Raw genomic sequence first — 21,344 nt, forward strand, 5'->3', positions numbered from 1 at the left:
GAGATTAGAATAGAGATGTTTTTAAATTCCTGCCAGTATATTACTTATTCACATAAAAATTAAAATTTAACATCATTAAGTACACCTTCTAAAACAGCAAATGAAGGTGGATCGTTTCTTCCGGATGGAGATTCCAAATATTTCAGTGACGTGAAAGTGAAGTCACTCAGTCGTGTCCGACTCTTTGTGACCCCATGGACTGTAGCCTACCACGCTCCTCCATCCATGGGGTTTTCCAGGCAAGAGTACTGGAGTGGGTTGCCATTGCCTTCTCCAGAGGATCTTCCCAACCCAGGGATCAAACCTGGGTCTCCTGCATTGTAGGCAGACGCTTTACCATCTGAAGCACCAGGGAAGTCAGTCGTATCTAAAAATACAGTCCTTCCTAGGACAGAATTGTGTGGCATTTTATCAAAGATGCGGTGGTTATTTGATTTGATGCTCCTTTATAGTTTTTGTTGGCGACATGAACATTTTGGACCTTAATTAGCTCATCCACAATCCCTCATGACAATTTCAAGGTCCAAAAATTCCTGGAAACTGAAATTTTGTGCTAACTCATTTGGGGCAAAACCTGTCCTTAAGTGATGGGTCTCTACAAATAGTCCTTCTCCCATTGATGAGAATATGAGTATATTTGATTAAAGACATATTATTAACAGTTTCTGCTGCTAAGTTGCTTCAGTTGTGTCCAACTCTGTGCAACCCGACAGACGGCAGCCCACCAGGCTCCCCCGTCCCTGGGATTCTCCAGGCAGGAACACTGGAGTGGGTTGCTATTTCCTTCTCCAATGCATGAAAGTGAAAAGTGAAAGTGAAGTCGCTCAGTCGTGTCCGACTCTTAGCAACCCCATGGACTGCAGCCTACCAGGCTCCTCTGTCGATGGGATTTTCCAGGCCAAGAGTACTGAAGTGGGATGCCATTGCCTTCTCCATTAACAGTTTAGATTATGGAATTATGCTACAAACCTTGCTAGGGCTCTCATATGTTGTGTGACATGCCTGTTATATCATGGTTCAAATTCTGAAACTTTCCAAGTTTCAAGACACTTCTGATTCAAGGGCTCAAGAGATTGATAGCGAACCTGTGTTCTGTCTTATTTTACTATCTAATGTAAAGATACTCTAACAACAAAATCAAAACCTCTTCCTGGTCCCACACTGCATGATTGCAAACCACACACTGCCCAAATCTGACCAGCTCTCAGAGTTAATCAGTTGACAACTTATTAGCAAAACCAGTGAAGGAAAATCATCCTTCATGGTTGTTGATGGTTTATCAGAAATCCACAGAGAAACTCCCAACCTTAATCAATGTAAGTGATGACAAGAAAAATCTCATTTATACCACTTTAAATACTCATCTGCCTAATATATTCTGGGATCTCCCAACAGTACATGACACTAATAACTCATAAATGTTTCCTATTTTTAAATAAAAAGGTTTCTTTGATTCTGGTTGGAAATAAAAGTATTTCCCAACAGCTTGAGCACCAAAAATGTCAAACAGCCTAATTTTTTAGGCTAAAGCTTAGGTGCTCTAGAAGTGGGGAGAGGAAAAACAATTAAGCTTGTCATATTTTTAACTGTTCACAATTTTTTTATAACACACAACATCAGCACAAAGATGTAATTAAATTTTCCAACCCACATGGATCCACATGTGCCTCTTATGCACAGGCAACTTAGGATTCAAGTTGACTTTGAGCTGAAGTCAGGCGTATTTTTGAATATTTTATCACCAAATCTCATTTCACTTCTTCGGTTGCGAACTCATCAAATTTACAAAATGAATAGGCTTTGCAGAGACATTGAATTCTCAGTGAATAAAAAGTGAGGTGCTCCCTGGATAAGTCATGTATTTTGGGTAACATGTTAACTCTTTGGAAGCTTCTCAGGGGCCATTTAGCATATTTAAATAATAAGCAAGGAAATCAACATCAATTAATATTTTCTCTGTGCCCACAGGGTACTTGGCACCGGTCTGTTGGACTCAGTGGGAAACAGTCATTAACTGTCCCTGTTCTCAAAGGGCATTTTCCAAACAGACCATAACGCCAACCTCATTCTTCCACAAACCACAGGGAACAAACAGAAGAATGTAATTTTAGCCAATTAAGAGACTTTGTTTTTAATGGATGCTTTGCTTCAGCTAGCTTACATCTTTGAGGTGATGGAGGAAGGATTGGGAAAATAGAGGGATAAGACCGAGAAGTGATGATAAGAAGGAAGAAAGTAGAAGAGGCTGAGTAGACGTGATGTATTTCTTCGCTCTAAACCGCCAGTAAACCCAGCTCCCTCCTTCATCCACTCAATCTCTCAACTCAGCCTCCTGAGAGCCTCTCTATGCACCCTTGTCCAGGACAAGAAGACAAAAGAGGGAATCATGGAGCCCTTGCCTCCAGCTGTTTAATGGGGACTACAGTGATCCCTCGGAGAAGGCAATGGCAACCCACTCCAGTACTCTTGCCTGGAAAATCCCATGGAAGGAGGAGCCTCGTAGGCTGCAGTCCGTGGGGTCGCTAAGAGTTGGACACGACTGAGCGACTTCACTTTCACTTTTCACTTTCATGCATTGGAGAAGGAAATAGCAACCCACTCCAGCGTTCTTGCCTGGAGAATCCCAGGGACAGAGAAGCCTGGTGGGCTGCCGTCTGTGGGGTCACACAGAGTCGGACACGACTGAAGCGACTCAGCAGCAGCACAGTCATCCCTATCTCATGGGGTTATCTACCGTGAAGATTGTTGTCTGCTGTTGCTGTTTAGTCCCTCAGTCGGGTCCAACTCTGCGACCCCACGGACTGCAGCCTGCCGGGCTCCTCTGTCCATGGGATTTCCCAGGCAAGAATACTAGAGCGCTTTGCCATTACCTTCTCCAGGGGATCTTCTCGACCCAGAGATCATCCTGCATCTCCTGCTTGGCAGGTGGATTTTTTACCACTGAGCCACAGGGAAGCCAATTATGAGGATTAAGTGAGCTAATAGGTGTGACCCAGCTCGAATAATGTCTGACACAGCTGATCTATGGCCCAAATGCTCTAACATTTTGGGAAACAGGTGCACAGACAGACATTTTCAGTAGCAGCATGGTCAGGGAGAGTAGAGGATCCTGTGGAAGGCTCCAAGGGTTGGGGCTGGGAGTCAGGGAGATTAGATGAGGGCTCTGGAGTCCTGTCCATGTAGCAATGTGTTATCCAGAGGCTGCACCCATGCGGCAGGGTAGGCAGAAACCCTGCCTGAGCATCCTCCCTACACCAGCTTCCCTGGCCTGAGGTTGTCCACACCAGAATTAAAGAGCATCCTCTCTCTCAGCAAGCACTGTGTCCTCCAGGAGGGAAACTTCTCATCTTTAAGTAAAGGGTGGAACTCATCAGATCTGTATTTCCAAACGGTCACTCAGGATGGCTCATCTCTGTTGATTTGGAGGATCGGGTGCTCTGTTGGGTGTAGGTACTGTGTCAGGGCTCTGCCCGTGGATGTTCTTGTCCCTTTTCAGCACTCCTCATGGACTAAGAGACAGCCCCAACCTGTGGTAAACCCTGACTCTGCCTAGACCTCCAGGGGGAATCTGTGACTGCCTGATTCCCAGGTATCTAGGTGTGAGCCAGGTGTGGCCAGGTGTCTTCAAAAAAAAGGGAGAACCTGGACTGGCGATTCGTTTCATATATGATAAAACCAATACAATATTGTAAAGTAATTAACCTCCAATTAAAATAAATAAATTTATATTTTAAAAAAGGGGGGAAACAAGAGTCTAGACTCTTATTGGGCTTCCCTGGTGGCTCAGACGGTACAGAATCTGCCTGCAATGCAGGAGACCCAAGGGTCAAGAAGGGTCAGTCCCTGGTTCAGGAAGATCCTCTGGAGAAGGGCATGGCAAGCCACTCCAATATTCTTGCCTGGAGAATTCCCTGGATAGAGGAACCTGGCCATCTATAGCCTATGGGGTTGCAAAGATTCAGACACAACTGAGCGACTAACACTCAGACTCTTACTAGAGTGTTGAATTTTTTCAAATTCTATCCACTCAGGTCTGGAGAGGAGAAGGGGAGAAGGGCAATTCAAAATGACTCACCTGGGGTCTGCCTGTTGGACCCTCACTCCACAGTGGCTTCTGCATCTGTTCGGTGAGTGTTGAGAGCCTGCGGGGTGTCAACCCTGAGCCAGGGCACTGAGAATCCACAGTGAACAGAACACACGTCCAGCCCTCCAGGGTGCATATTCAGCTGTGCCGGAGAGCTGCTCAAGGACTCATAGCAAACAGCTGTAGGGACAGTGCCATCAGCATGCGAGAGCCCACGTAGGCCACAAAGAAGCGACCACAGTTGGCCTTAGCTCAGATGTTGCAGGTCTAGGAGGCTGGAGGCAGATGGCTAAGAGGGATGCTGGATGAGGACCCAGGATCTGAGCAGGATGGGCAAGGAGGCTGTCATAGGAGTATGGCTCGAGGGCAGGCCACTTCTTGGTAGAGCAGGACCCTCTGAACCATTTGGGAGGGCAGTGGGCATTGCATGCCATCTGCCAACACCACTTAAAAAGGTTGACTGAGAGGGACTTCCCTGGTGGGCCAGTGGCTAAGAATCCATCTGCTGACACAGGTTTGATCCAGTCCGGGAACATTCCGCATGCCTTGGGGCTACTAAGCCTCTGTGCCACAGCTACTGAGCCTGCACTCTAGAGCTGGTTCTCAGCAACGAGCACACCCACTGCAATGAGAAACCTGCACACAGCAACTGAAGAGAAGCCCCCACTCCCAGCAACCAGAGAAAGCCGGCACACAGCCACAAAGACCCAGTGCAGCCAATAAATAAATAAATTTTTTTAGAAAAACAGTGATCTCAATACTTCCCTGGTTGTCCAGTGGTTAAGACTCTGCGCTTCCACTGCAGGGAGGGTTGGTTCGATCCCTGGTCAGGGAACTAAGATCTAGCATGCCAATTAAAAAAAAAAAAAAAAAAACAGTGATCATATTCGTAGAGGATAGGCCTTGGATGATGGAGGAAGTGTGTTTAGACCTGAGTCTCAGAGCCTTCTCTAATTGTACTCTTGAGAAGCAGGAGGTGTGTGTTTCCCCAGGTTCCCAAGAGCCTGCCCTAAAATTATACTTAGAAGATTTTAGAGGAAGGCAATGCAAAACAAAAACCAGGGCTTAGTTCCTCTTCCATTTATTAATTGTAAAAATAAACATTCACTTGATTCACAAAGATGGTATAAATTAACCTTTGGTTTTTAAATTTCAGGCTGCAGAAGTCTCCTACATTGGGGAGATCATCCCAACGGTGGTTATCCTCAAGTTGAAAGTCTTGGGGGTAATCTTTTGCCCTATAAATTGAGAGTCCATACAAGAAGAATGGGTCTTGTTTCTCCCTTTCTGTAAATAAGCAAAATACAGCCTCACAGAGATTAAGTGATTTAGCCAAATTTAACTATTTAGTGGGCTTCCCAGATAGCTCAGCTAGTAAAGAATCCACCTGCAATGCAGGAGACCCTGGTTCAATTCCTGGGTCAGGAAGTTCTGCTGCAGAAGGGATAGGCTACCCACTCCAGTAATCTTGGGCTTCCCTGGTAGCTCAGATAGTAAAGAAGTCTCCTACAGTGTGGGAGATCTGGGTTTGATCCTTGGGTTGGGAAGATCCCCGGGAGGAGGGCATGGCAATCCACTCCAGCATTCTTGCCTGGAGAATCCCCATGGACAGAGGAGCCTGGTGGGCTACAATCCATGGGGTCACAAAGAGTCAGACACATCTGAGGGACTCAGGACAGCACAGCACCTGTATAGTGGGCTTCCCTGGTGGCTCAGTGGTAAAGAATCCGCTTGGCAATGCAGGAGACCCTGGATCAGGAAAATTCCCTGGAGAAGGAAATGGCAACCTACTCCAGTGTTCTTGCCTGGGAAATCCTATGGACAGAGAAGCCTGGCAGGGTACAGTCCATGAGGTTGCAAAAGAGTGGGGCACAACTCAGCAACTAAAACAGCAAAACAATGTCCATTTAGTACTTTGAGTTTGAATTAGAAATCTGACCTGTGGGCCCCTAATATCCTCAGGAGACAGTGGCTTAATTATTATGAACCAGGGATGTCTTCATTTTTCTTTCATGTTTCTATAAACTCACAATTTTTCTCCACTTTATTATGTAGAACCAGAGAATGAAAACGAACTCCATCTCCACTACAGCACTACCCAGGCTCCCAATTTATAAGGCACAAGATTGTCCAGAATTAAGGCTCAAAAGCTTGTGAAGACAGCATCCTAGAGCTCTGGAAGATTCCAGCATTAATCCCTTGCCTGCAGTTTACTCCTGTGGTTTACTCTTCCCTTCGGAGATCCCAGCTTTCAAGGCCAGATCATCACCACTTTTCTGGAAACATTCACAGAGCAACACAGAGCCAGCAGATAAGGGTGGACCCACCCAGGTTCATCAGGGAGGGGAGGGGAGTAGTGGCCCTTCCCCACATGACCTCCACCAACTTCACATAACTGTCAGGAAACAAACCCGATGCCCAACAGGGCTCCACGTAGAATTCATCAAATACCAAATATGGACTTGCCTGAACGCCATTTATGGCTCACAGCAACCCTGTGAGGGCTTCAAATGCATATTCTCTAGCTCTTTAAAGGGAATGACTACAGAAATGTGCAAACTGACTTACTGATATGAGCCATGGCTTCAGTCCAATCCTCTCTTTCTGAGAGTCATGATACCCGTTATTTATTAAGCAAAGATCACGGGTGCCAGATACCAGGCCAAGTGCTTTCCACATATCATTTTCTGGCATTCTTCACCAGCTCCTATATGTCAGGGATCATTATTATTCCCATTTTACAGGTAAGAAAACTGACTCTCAGGAAAGTAGGCCTTTGCTCAAAGACACAGAGTGTGAGTGATTTAAGCCAGAACTCGCCTTTTTCTCTAATCTACCATTTCTCAGAATAAAAAGTCTGCACTCTAAGCATTGATGGGGCAGGGTTTTATTGAAAGAACCTATAATTGATCTACCCAGACACTGGAACTTCCCCAGGGAGCCACGTCCTAGCCTACAGACCCTGATTTTGTTCAGACGGCAATATGTCACTCTGGTTGATTTAGTTGGTATAACTGAATGGTGCAATTCCAATCGATATAACTGGTGATTGGTGGTTGCCACTTGACTTTGTTTTAACCAAAGAGATATCAGAAATCTCTTCTGGATTTCCAGAAAAGATTTTTCTTTCTTCCCTGACAAATAAGACATGCAAAGGAGAAAGCCCTTTTGTGCCAGCTCCTCCTGCTGGCTGAACACTGTTGATGTGTGAGGGGCCAGTGGTTGGAGCAGGGGCAGCCATCTTGTGAGCAAGAGTGAAAGGTGGGGGCATTGTTCACACTGTAATGGTGTCAGAATGAAAAAGAAAAAAGTTTAGAATTTGGAGTCATCGTTTTGCCAGCAAACCTACCCTGCAACCTCCTACTCTTGGAGTTTTTGTAATGTGTTCTTATGAGAAATTCTGTTAGTAAATTTCCCATTGCTTCAAATGCATCCCAACTAATACTGTTATGAAGTCAAATCAAGATGTAATTTGTATTTATTCTGAAAATAAAATGTGAACATGTTCAGGGACCAAATGAGTGGCCTACTCTATATACGGCCCCAGTTCTCAAAGTACCTAGAAGAACAATTAGTAACTTGAAATTCTTTCTTTGCTTCTGTAAGGGAGGAAAAACTTCCTCTACCCACTTATGTTTTCTGACTGGACATGCACATTAAACTAACAGCAGACAGATTCGCAAAAGAAAAGCATACAAAGTGTGTATGATATTAACATCTTTCTATGTGACACGGGGTCATCATAGACAAGAAGAAAAAACTCCAAAGAACCAATTAGACTCAGGAGCTTATGAACAACCTAACCAAAGATAATAAATTTGGGAGGTGACAAGGCAGAGGAAAGGGAGTGGGTTTTTACGAGTGATACATTGTGGGAACGTGATCAGGAAATACATGAGGGAAACTACTGGAAGATGAGGGTTGAGTACAGTCTGTACTTATGATGAGCCAACTCATCTTGGCCTCAATGTCCTATCTCCCATGATAAGAACATTCTCTTCTTCCTGGTACCAGGAGGGTACTTTTCTCATGGGAAATTTCTGTCCTGCTTTTAGGCAGAAAAGGTGAGGGTGGAGAGCAGTTTCTCAGGTGCTTACAGCTCAAAAAAATCAATATGCCAAAGCAACATATTTTGCGGTGCCAAGTTTTGATCCCTTCTACTTCCAAATAAATCATATGTCTATCATTTTACTTTCATATTTAAAAGATAAGTAACTTATATCTTATATATAAATTTATAAATATAAAATAATTAAAATGTTTAATTTTGTAATATAACATTACAACAAAGCTACTAGCTTCAATCCCAAGGCTTGCTGCATTTTATATTTAAATTTCTAACATTAATCTGGAACTATAAAATTCACTACAGAAATGCAGAAAGCAAAAGTGAAACTTATCCTAGCCTTAAAATGTACTGAAACTTCTTTCAATAATTAGAAAATTCACTGATGTTTGAGCTTCATCCATGTTATATGCAGCAATGGTTCTTTCATTTTATTAATGAATGGTATTGCATTGTACAAATATACCATAGTTTGGTTATTTATTTTCCTGTTGATGGACATTTAGAATGCTTCCAGTTTGGGTTGTTACGAATAATATTGCTAACAGCATTCTTGGACAGCTTATTTTAGAGAACAAGCAAGATTAATTTACTGGTGTGGAAATCAGAGCAGTACTCCTAGGGGTGGCACAAAGAAACTTTCTGAAGTCATGGATACCTTCTGTATTATGACTGGTATGATAACTCTGCAACTATGTATATTTACTTTAATATATATAAATTATACATCATTTATAATAGCGATAAAAAAGAGAAAACAATCCAATATAGTATGAAATTGCAATGAATAAAGAGAATACATTACCTCACATTCTTTACAGCCACTTTCTTTTTTATGCTTTGTAATATCTTTATTTCATGAGCAAGTACTTAACATGTACATATAGATACATATCTTCTAAAGTATACATTTTATTTTATCTTTTTAAATTTTTATTGAAGCATAGTTGGATTCTTTTCCCATATAGGTCATTAGAAAGTGAAAGTGAAAAGCACAGTGGCTAAGTTGTGCCCAACTCTTTGCAACCACATGGACTGTAACCTACCAGGCTCCTCTGTCCACGGGATTTTCAAGGCAAGAGTACTGGAGTGGGTTGCCATTGCTTTCTCCAGGGGATCTTTCCCACCAGGGATTGAACCCAGGTCTCCCACATTGCAGGCAGACACTTTTCCGACTGAGCCACCTGGGAAGCCTCATATAGGCCATTACAAAGTATCACGCAGAGTTCCCTGTGCTATACGGCAGGTCCTTATCAGTTATCTATGTTATGTATAGTAGTGTGTGCGTGTCTGGGCCAATCTCCCAATGTATCCCTGCTCCCCCTTTCCCCTCAGGTAATCATAAGTTTGTTTTCTACATCTGTGACTCTATTTCCATTTTGTAGATAAGTTCATTTGTGCCACTTTTTTTCACATTCCACATATAAGCGATGTCATATAATTGTGTTCTCTGAGTGTCTTAACTTCACTCAGTATGATTTCCTTCTGTGCATCCCTAAACTGCAGACACGAAGGAAGCTAATAACCATGATTCTCAGATTTCCTTGAATTAAGGACTCAAACTAATCTTCAAATTAAACGCACACTTGCAAGATTTGCAGAAAAGAAAGCAAGCAAGGGTGAGGCGGGGGCCATCTTCCTGTTCCTTGGGATGTTGCTGATGGCAGATGCGGTGATGACAGGTAAGAAGGGTGCTCTCCCACGGCTCCAGCTCCAGCTCCACGGCCGGGGCAGGTGTGTCTGTGCGGGTGCCAGACTTACCCTTCCAGTGTCTAGTCACCAGCCTTAGCCATCTAAAGGCCCAGTTAGAGTCATAGCAGCTATAGACAGATGCTACAAGTCTGAGGGTTTTTTTTGTTCATTTGTTTCATTTTGTTTACCTATGAATTAAATCAGATTATAAATTTAATGTATAGTTTATAAATTTTAAATTTATAAATTATCTATAAATTTTATTTTATTTGTTTAATTATATATTTTGTTTAATTAATTTAATCCTTTTCAAGGATACATAAGAGTTGAAGTAATGTAGAGTGAATATCCGTATAGACACCACCCAGATCTTCTCACTGCTAACATGTTACTTTTGGTTTATCACATGTCCGCCATACACTCAGGCATTACTCCTTATTTCTCTGATGCCCTGACAGTGCATATTTTAACTCAGCAGTTCCTCTGGTAGCCTCCTAGTCCCCTCCAGTCCCAGGTAGCGGCTCCCCCAGAGGGCCAGTGCCCCAATTTGCCCTTAGAGTCCTCCAGATGACCCCTCCTAGAGTGCCCTCCTCCAGCTCTCCAGCAATTCTATAGTCCCTTCACTCCAGGTACAGTCTGTTCTGCCGGGAGACATCTTTTTAAGGCTTCAAAACAGCTCACGTAGGATCGAGAGTCAGGGGATGACGTCACTGTAACACAATTGTCTTGATTCTTATAGTCTTTTCTTAGCAAAAGGAGCAGGAAAAGAAAAATCTTGACTCCATAATACGATGCTTCTCAGCTCTCCCTTAAGAAAATTAAAGGATTGCCTACCCTGAGCTCCCTCCTCAAGAAGAGCTGCGCCCCACCCTTGCAATGTTTTGCACAGAATAGTTAGCTCCTCCTTCCAGGTTTGGCAACTCCATTTGCATTTTCTCAGCCCAGAGCCAGGGCTTCCCTGGTGGCTCAGCTGGTAAAGAATCCACCTGCGATGAGGGAGACCTGGGTCCAGTCCCTGGGTTGGGAAGATCCCCTGGAGAAGGGAAAGGTTACCCACTCCAGTATTCTGACCTGGAGAATTCTATGGATTGGATAGTTCATGGGGTCACAAAGAGTCGGACACGACTGGGCGACTTTCACTTTCAGCCTAAAGCCAGCATTTTCATTCATTTGTCTTTACTCATTTCAAACATCCCCAAGGCTAATTCCTGCCATGTTCAGTCATCTGTTCAAGTGACCCCTGAAGTTCTAATCATCGTATTTGCTGGTGCCCTGGATGCAAAATTATTTAAGTATAGAGAGATCTGCTCTGAACCTATATACTCTGTATTTACTAACTTTGAAGAATATAAAGTTTTTTTTTTTTTTTCCTAACATGAAGTTTTTTAAGGAGCACACGTACTGGGTTATAGAAGAAATAACTATTTTTTTAACTTTCTATTTTTTAATTGGAATACAGTTGATTTACAATGTTGTGTTAGTTTCTGGTGTGTAGCAAAGAGATTTATTCTTTTTTATATTCTTTTCCATTATATTTGTCACAAGATACTGAATATAGTTCCCTGTGCTATACAGAGAACCTTGTATATCTGTTTTATATATACTAGCGTATATCTGCTAATCCCAAACTCTTAATGTATTCCTCCCCTTCCCTCTTTCCCCTTTGGTAACCATAACTTTGTTCCCTATGTCTTTGTGTTTCTATTTTGTAAAGAGGTTCATTTGTATCATATTTTAGACTTCACATGTAAGTGATATCATATGGCTTTTGTCTTTCTCTGTTTGGCTTATTTCACTTAGGAAAATAATCTCTAGGTCCATCCATGTTACTGCAGAGAGCATTGTTTCATTCTTTCTAATGACCGAGTAATATTTCATTATATATAAGCATCATACCTTCCTTACCTAGTCCTCTGTTGATGGATATTTAGGTTGCTTCCATATCTTGGCTATTGTAAACAGTGCTGCAATGAACTCTGGAGTGCATGTATTTTTTCAGATCATGTTTTTCTCTGGATATATGCCCAGGAGTGGGATGGCAGGGTCATATGGTAATTCTGTTTTTCATTTTATAAGGAACCTCTATACTGTTCTCCATGGTAGTTGTATCAATTTACATTCCCACCAACAGTATAGAAAGGTTCCCTTCTGTCTTAATTTTATGTGTCAACTTGACTGGGCTAAAGGATGCCCACATAGTTGACAAAACATTATTTCTGGGTGTATCTGTAAGGGCGTTTCTGGAAGACTTTAGCACTTGAACCAGTAGCCTAGGTAAAGATCACTCTGGTTATCTTCTGATGGACATCATACAATCCACTAAAGGCTTGAACAGAACGAGAAGCAGAAAAGGGTAAATGTTTTCTCTGCTTGAACTGAGACATTTATCTTCTCTTTCCCTGGGCAGAACTTCATGTTCTCAGGCCTCCAGTCCCCGAGACTTATACCATTGAATTTCCTGGTTCTCAGGAAAGAGAACGGCTTTAAGTTTGGAACCACACGACCAGCGTTCCTGGGCCTCCAGCTTACAGACAGCAGACAGCGGGACTTCCCAGATTCTATAACCATTTGACGGAATCTTTCACAATAAAAGTCTTTGTATATATCTACATATGTATGTGGGCTTCCCTGGTGGCTCAGACGGTAAAGAGTCTGCCTGCAATGCAGGAGACCCGGGTTCAATTCCTGGGTAGGGAAGATCCCCTGGAGAAGGAAATGGCAATCCACTCTAGCACTCTTGCCTGGAAAATCCCATGGACAGAGGAGCCTGAGAGGCTACAGTCCATGGGGTCGCAAACAGTCGGACATGACTGTATATGTGTGTGTGTATGTTCAGTTCAGTTCAGTTCAGTTCAGTCGCTCAGTCGTGTCTGACTCTTTCTGACCCCATAAATCACCACGGGGGTCAACCCTGTCCATCACCAACTCCCAGAGTTCACTCAGACTCACGTCCATCCCGTCGGTGATGCCATACAGCCATCTCATCCTCGGTCGTCCCCTTCTCCTCCTGCCCCCAATCCCTCCCAGCATCAGAGTCTTTTCCAATGAGACAACTCTTCGCTTGAGGTGGCCAAAGTACTGGAGTTTCAGCTTTAGCATCATTCCTTTCAAGGAACACCCAGGGCTGATCTCCTTTAGAATGGACTGATTGGCTCTCCTTGCAGTCCAAGGGACTCTCAGGAGTTTTCTCCAACACCACAGTTCAAAAGCATCAATTCTTTGGCACTCAGCTTTCTTCACAGTCCAACTCTCACATCCATACACGACTACTGGAAAAACCATAGCCCTGACTAGACGGACCTTTGTTGACAAAGTAATGTCTCTGCTTTTGAATATGCTATCTAGGTTGGTCATAACTTTCCTTCCAAGGAGTAAGCGTCTTTTAATTTCATGGCTGCAATCACCATCTGCAGTGATTTTGGAGCCCCCAAAAATAAAGTCAGCCACCGTTTCCACCGTTTCTCCATCTATTTCCCATGAAGTGATAGGACCAGATGCCATGATCTTCGTTTTCTGAATGTCGAGCTTTAAACCAACTTTTTCACTCTCCACTTTCATCAAGAGGCTTTTTAGTTCTTCTTCACTTTCTGCCATAAAGGTGGTATCATCTGCATATCTGAGGTTATTGATATTTCTCCTGGCAATCTTGATTCCAGCTTGTGCTTCTTCCAGCCCAGCATTTCTCATGATGTACTCTGCATAGAAGTTAAATAAGCAGGGTGACAATATACAGCCTTGACATACTCCTTTTCCTATTTGGAACCAGTCTGTCGTTCCATGTCCAGTTCTAACTATTGCTTCCTGACCTGCACACAGGTTTCTCAAGAGGCAGGTCAGGTGGTCTGGTATTCCCATCTCTTTCAGAATTTTCCACAGTTTATTGTGATCCACACAGTCAAAGGCTTTGGCATAGTCAATAAAGCAGAAATAGATGTTTTTCTGGAAATCTCTTGCTGTTTCGATGATCCAGTGGATGTTGGCAATTTGATCTCTGGTTCCTCTGCCTTTTCTAAAACCAGCTTGAACATCTGGAAGTTCACGGTTCATGTATTGCTGAAGCCTGGCTTGGAGAATTTTGAGCATGACTTTACTAGCGTGTGAGATGAGTGCAATTGTGTGGTAGTCTGAGCATTCTTTGACGTTGCCTTTCTTAGGGATTGGAATGAAAACTGACCTTTTCCAGTCCTGTGGCCACTGCTGAGTTTTCCAAATTTGCTGGCATATTGAGTGCAGCACTTTCACAGCATCATCTTTCAGGATTTGAAATAGCTCCACTGGAATTCCATCACCTCCACTAGCTTTGTTCATAGTGATGCTTCCTAAGGCCCACTTGACTTCACATTCCAAGATGTCTGGCTCTAGGTGAGTGATCATACCATAGTGATTATCTTGGTCATGAAGATCTTTTTTGTACAGTTCTTCCGTGTTTTCTTGCCACCTCTTCTTAATATCTTCTGCTTCTGTTAGGTCCATACCATTTCTGTCCTTTATCGAGCCCATCTTTGCATGAACTCTTCTCTTGGTATCTCTAATTTTCTTAAAGAGATCTCTAGTCTTCCCCATTCTGTTCTTTTCCTCTATTTCTTTGCATTGGTTGCTGAAGAAGGCTTTCTTATCTCTTCTTGCTATTCTTTGGAACTCTGCATTCAGATGCTTATGTCTTTCCTTTTCTCCTTTGCTTTTCGCCTCTCTTCTTTTCACAGCTATTTGTAAGGCCTCCCCAGACAGCCGTTTTGCTTTTTTGCATTTCTTTTCCATGGGGATGGTCTTGATCCTTGTCTCCTATACAGTGTCATGAATCTCAGTCCATAGTTCATCAGGCACTCTATCTTTCAGATCTAGTCCCTTAAATCCCTATATCTATATATGTGTATATGTGTGTATATATAAATATATACATACATACATACACACATATATAAATGAAAGTGAAGGTGATAATTGTTCAATTGTGTCCAACTCTTTGAGACCCCATGGAGGGCTCCTCTGTCAGTGGAATTTTCCAGATAAGAATACTGGAGTGGGTAGCCATTCCCCTCTCTAGGAGATCTTCCTGATCTAGGGATCAAACCTGGGTCTCCTGCATTGCAGGCAGATTCTCTAGAATATGTAGAGAATATGCATATATATATATAATTTGTTCTGTTTCTCAGAACCCTGACTCATACAACATGCCATTTGGTTTTGGAATCAGTATCTGGCTATTAACTTAAAACATAGATAAGAGAGAAAAAAATTTGTCTAATAGCTTCATATGTTAGAAAAACTGCATCAACCAGTTTCAGGGTAAATTAATATTTATTTTTGCAAGAGTAACTACTATAGAGATTAGTTATGAATTAAAAATGCATATTCTATGTTAAAATAATTATTAATAATATATTAATAGTTAATTGGGTTTCCCTCTGGTTCAGATAGTAAAGAATCCACTTGCAATGTGGGGGACATGGGTTCAATCCCTGGGTTGAGAAGATCCCCTGGAGGAGGACATGGCAACCCACTCCAGTATTCTTGCCTAAAGAATCCCCATGGACAGAGGAGCCTGACAGGCTACAGCCCATGGGGTCACAAAGAGTCAGACATAACTGAGCACAGCAAAACAATAGTTAATTAATGTGAAGAAGGCAAGATTTCATGCTACAATTCATAAGAGAATATGTTAGATAACACTTAAAACCCAAGAAACATTTATAGAAATTCAATTCATAATACGAATTCAAATATAAAAATTAGATTTATTGCAATTATAAACTGGGTACAGTTGTTTGGTATGCTAGTCTTCATAGCATTAGGTAAAATATCTATTAACGACTGTATTGAATTCTTTATTATTTAACTCTATTTAGGCCATGAATCTTTCACTGTCAATTTAGAAATTTTTAGTATCTAGTCAGAATGAAATGTATAATGTCAGTGTTGCTGCCTCAGAATTCCATGATTAGAGAAAAGAAGCATGCACAGAATATTCATGAATAATTATCTGTGACTTAAAAAATGTTTTAAGAATAATTTTTTAGAAAGAAAAAATATCACAAGAGAAAAATCTTGCTCCTCTCTGAACCTTAATTAAAAGTTAACATCTGCTTCATTTGACAAATATGCCTTCTAGTGACAACAGGAACACCCACCAGCTGACAGGGCCATGGACTTACTGTTTCTGCACTATGTCAGACTTTTAAAATATGACTAAGACTTTTACATTTTTAAACTTCTTCATTTTGAAGAAATTTTCAGACCTAGATAAAAGTTTCAAGAATAGTACAGTAAATACTGGTATGACCTTCACCCAGTCCCTCATTCTCTCTCTCTCTCTCTCTCTCTCTCGGCCTCTCCTTCTGCCCCCCCATCTCATCCTCGTTTTTGCAGGGAATGGACCAAGCAGGGGAAAAGCACTAGACAAGGGGTAGGGAATTTAAGGATTCTTGTTCTGGATCTGCCTGAAAAAAGTAGAAAACCTTGGATGACTCTTTACCACTATAGACCTCTGTTTCTTCATCTTGACCATCAAGAGTTTGTACTGAAATGTCAAGTGCCACTTATCAACATTTGCTATGACCTGTAATGATCGTATGAATACAGTCATCCCTCAGTATTCACAGGGAATTGGTTCCAGGACCCCCAAGGATACCAAAATCCACAGATGTTTAATCCCTTTATATGAACTGGTGCAGTGCTTGCATATAACCTACGCATCCCCTACCCATACTCTTTAAATCACTTTTGCTGCTGCCTAATACAAGGTAAATGCTATGTCAATGTAAAGAAAGTGAAAGTGAAGTCGCTCAGTCGTGTCCGACTCTTTGCGACCCCATGGACTGTAGCCTACAAGGCTCTTCCCTCCATGGGATTCTCCAGGCAAGAGTACTGGAGTGGGTTGCCATTTCCTTCTCCAGGGGATCTTCCCGACCCAGGAATAGAACCCGGGTCTCCCACATTCCAGGCAGACGCTTTAACCTCTGAGCCACCATATAATTGCTAATTATAATAATAATTAAATAGTTGCCAACAGGCAGAAAATTCAGATTTTGCTTTTGGGAATTTCCTGCAATTTTTTGGTAATATTTTTGATCTGTGGTTGATAAATCCATGGGTGTGGAATCCATGGGTGTGGAGGGAAAGTCAGTTGTACTGGGAGAGAATTGATAGAGTGGAAGACTTGGAACCCATCAGGAAAGTATGAAAAAAGGAGGCTGAAATGTGGAAGGTGGTGGATGCTTAGACTAATAAGAAGCAATCTTTCTAGAATAGTGTTTTCTTAATCTTTGTGAAAGTTTAGAAAATAACTCTGCTTTCAAACACTTGCTTGGGAGGAACAAAGCCCTGACTGCTGGTGACTAAATATCAACACAAAGCGCAATAAACCTCATTAATTTTCCCTAATTGGATGGAAAGTTTTGAAAAAGTCTGAAGTAGAGAAACATTTTCACACAACTGAGCTTAATTTCACATTCATATGGCAACAAGGATGACAAGACCCCGAGGAAAGACCAGAGCAGAATATTTTAGAGAATGTTTAAGTCTTAATAATAGATTTTTTAAAAGAAGTATCAGGGATTAGAACATTCATTGATTCACAGAAGCATTTAAATACAAAGAAGGTTTACAAGTGTTTAGAAACATTTGTTGGCCCTCAACCTTATGAAGACTATACATTTCCCTTGTTTATACTTCTAATTTACTTGGCAAACTTCCTCCACTTCCAGCCCTAATATATCAATGCTTTTCACCAGCATTTTAAATTTATCCCAGAGTCTGAGTTAGTATATTTCTCATTGGTCCGGGTCATCCAGTTCTTTCTTAAAAATCCTCAATACTTTTAAGCTCCCAGGAAACACACCTGTCATCGCGGCATGGGCATTCTCTCATTTTCTTAAAAGCAGGAAGTAGGTTTCATTTTTCACCCTTGATTCTAAAGCGGTTGGAGAGCTTGAAAGAGAAGGGGGCCGTCAACAGGGGAGCAAATAAATCTAATCGTGGTGAAAAGGTGATGAAAGACTTGTGCTTACATTTCCTCAATTTGTTCTTAAAATAATCCTTGACACACTCTTTGATTGAAGACCAACTCTTGCTTTTCCAAGGCTGGGGTCACAGAGATCAGAAACAAAAGACGTAGTTATTTTAAAACACAAATTTGAGCAATTAGTTCCCACCTTTCCTCTCAATATTTCCAAAGACGTTAATAAGTAGCTAAATTGACCTCTTTGAATTCAGCCTCTGTCCCTTTCCCCAGCCTACTCTTTAACAGGTATGCTGTTGAGTAGGAAGCTGATTAAGAGGAGTGGCTTGGGAAAAGTCTACCTTAAAATATCACCATCAGTCACTTAAGCCCAGTGAGTGTTTCTGGTAGACCAAGATACTGAGACCCAAGCTCAGCCATGGTTTGAAAGAGAAAATATATAGATGAGTAATATTTAGAAGAGGCAGGACTAAACCTGGGGAGTGTAACAGATGCTATCTATATCACACCAGAGTCCCCAGGCACTCTGTTTCTGACATAGTCCATACCTGCAACTCACGCTCCTCCACTGTGGAGGTCTCTCTAGCAGTGTAAGGGAGACCGGACGTGTTAGAGCTATCACCCCAGATCAGCTCTCAGCCTGTAACAAATGGGAATCAGAGGGTAAAACAGTCAACTTTCTCCCCTATGGGGGGGACAGCTCTGAAAGCACATTATTCTAGTCTGTCTCCCAGAGACAAATTTTGCAAACAGGTACTGACCACTCTTTATTCTGGATGTTCTGCCTTGTCACAAATGTTTGTAGAGCAAAGAGTCTTGGAAGATACAAGTAATATCTTCTTCTGGGGCAAAGGGCAAGAATACTTACTGCTCATTATGTAAGGTTTGGGTTCCCCAAGTGCAAGGTTTCAACTCACTGATTGCATAGGCAAAATCTAGGCCCATCTGCACCATACCAGTGGGACAAGGAGACAAGAAGAACCAACACAGCAGTGTGAGCCATATGTAGTAAAATCCTTTGTCTCTGATGTAAGGGTCTCATACCTCTGCGAGTATCCATGAACTTGTGTCAGGACGAAATGCTAGCTTGAAAATATGGTTGAGATCTCAAGCCCCATTCTCACATTGCAGAACATGACCAACTGCATGGCTGAATTTGAATTTGGCCTAAATTAGACTAATCATTTTCTGAGAAAATATAATTAAAAAAAAAATTTTTTTTGCTATATTGTTCACATAGGAGTCTAATAAAAATGGAATAAAATAGATCTCCAGGGTTTCTCTAGCCACAAAACTTGAAGGTTGAGTCACCCTAGCTCCTAGCTATTGACAGATATACTAGGGGCTAGAGTTGGTACACTCATTCTCTCAAATGGTTAAGGTGTTCAAGGATCCAGGAGATAAGTACAGCTCCTTGTCCTGAGACTGAAGGCAACTTAAAGGACAGGATATTGGGAATTCCAAGTGTAACAACCAAACACAATGAATTCATCACTTCCGGGTCAAGGTATATTTTGTTTTTGTTTGTTTACTTATTTGTTACACCATACAAAAGTCAAACTCATTAAGTGTATGCATTAAAAAGACAATGGAGAAAAAAGTATAATTAATGGTGAAAAAAAAGAAAACATATTGAGACATTTGCAAGTTGAGAGGGAAAGAAAAGCATTTGGCTAACACTGGGATTAACAAAAAGTTTCAAGTCCAAAGGTTTTTCATATTCACTCATAGGTGGACAAAGGGTATGAGTATCCCCATGTACAAAAGGAACGGTTGCAAAATTCATCAGTTCTCTGCAGCTCCATTGAGAGCAGTAGCTTTATTTTACAGATCATCGAAAATGAATCAGGCCCTGTCATGGCTTAAGAAGCCCGGTTTGCTTTAACTAAATACATATATGTTGTATTATTATATATATATAGTAGCATTTACTGTTACATTATTGTATAATGATATGCTAGAGTGATTCAGACAGGAAAGGACCTGCCTGCAATGCAGGAGACATGGGTTCGATCCCTGGATTGGGAAGATCTCCTGGAGAAGGGAATGGCTACCCACTTTAGCATTCTTGTCTAGGAAATCCCATGGACAGAGGGGCCTGGCAGGCTGCAGTCCATGGATCCTCAAAGAGTTGGACACAGCTGAGTAACTAACTTTCACTTCACTTTCACATATATTAATAACACATGAAGTTAACTTCAGTAACTTCAGTATAGTAATTTCAGAAAAAGTTCTTTCTAGACTATACATAAAAATAAAGACTTACTTTACTATTACTGGTTCTCTGTACTGTATTTAAACTTCTACAGCATGTATCAGCTATAAAACACAGTTAAGATAACATTGAAAGGATTATATTAGTAAACTGTACTATAAGCATGGTAATCTTCTGTTCAAATCAGAGATCAAAAAGATCGAAAGCCAAGGAAATAATTTCACCCTTACTTAATATGCCTTTCAGATTAATCGAAGAATGACACCAAAAGGCCAAGATAAGAAATGCAGGCAGTGAATACCAGCAAAATCCTTATTTTAAAAAGAATTTTAGTATTGGAAGCCAAAGTAACCATGTAAGTGATAAAATAGTAGGAATTAACAATGTCCTAAAAATCTTATTTCCCATCATCTTTTTAGTTTGAAAGATCTTAATTTCAAGAAAAAATAAAATGAGGCCTCTTTCCTGAAAATACAATACTCATTGTCTGGTTTGATGTTGACACTGATTTTGTACGTTATTTAGACAAGAACAAACACATTCAAACATACAGTTCCTTACTCAGCACCTGTGGCACACCAGCTTTGTCCTCAAGGGTGGATTCAAAGAATAAAAATGCCTTTGAAAAGCTTAAATTCGGGTACAGACCTTTTTTTTTAAGATAAAAAATAAACATGTGACTTAGTTTTTTTTCTAAAGGGCCTTCAGATTGGAATTTATCCAAATTCCCTGCAAAATGGGAACCCAGGGAGAAATTAAGACTAGGTTTTATCTGGTGTGTTATCTGCACATTCTAATTATGGTAGTAGCCTCTGTTTTCCCCACTAGCAGGGAACAGCAAAGATACTCAAAGTTTTTACTTCCTCATACTTCTCTTTGTGTCTCTCCCCCTAATTTAGTTGCTTTATTTCCTGAAATACCTGCTTCTTTTTTAGTCCTGTGTGAAGAAAATGAAGGTCAAAGCCAAGAGTGCCTCCAGATAAGGTAAAAGGAAGGATTTGGACTCCACATAGCCCAGTCCAGAGCTTGAAGACAGAAAGCCATCTACAGATTGAGGACAAAGGCTCAGCTAACAATGAAGTGGACCCTTTAGCCCGGAGGGTCCTTAATGCTAAAAACAGACTGTGAAGAGCTAGATGATTTTGCAGGTATATTCCACAAACTCTTTTATATAAATGATTCCAGGAAGGCTCCCACTTAAATTTATGAGGGTGGTATAACCTAAAACTGGCACCAAAACCAGACGGGATATTAAAAGAGAAAAAGGGCTATAGGCCCTGTCCATCTTATGATCACAAATGCAAGAAACCTAAATCAAATACAGGTAATG

The sequence above is a fragment of the Capra hircus genome, chromosome 1, assembly GCF_001704415.2.
Source record: "Capra hircus breed San Clemente chromosome 1, ASM170441v1, whole genome shotgun sequence".
NCBI lineage: Eukaryota > Metazoa > Chordata > Mammalia > Artiodactyla > Bovidae > Capra > Capra hircus.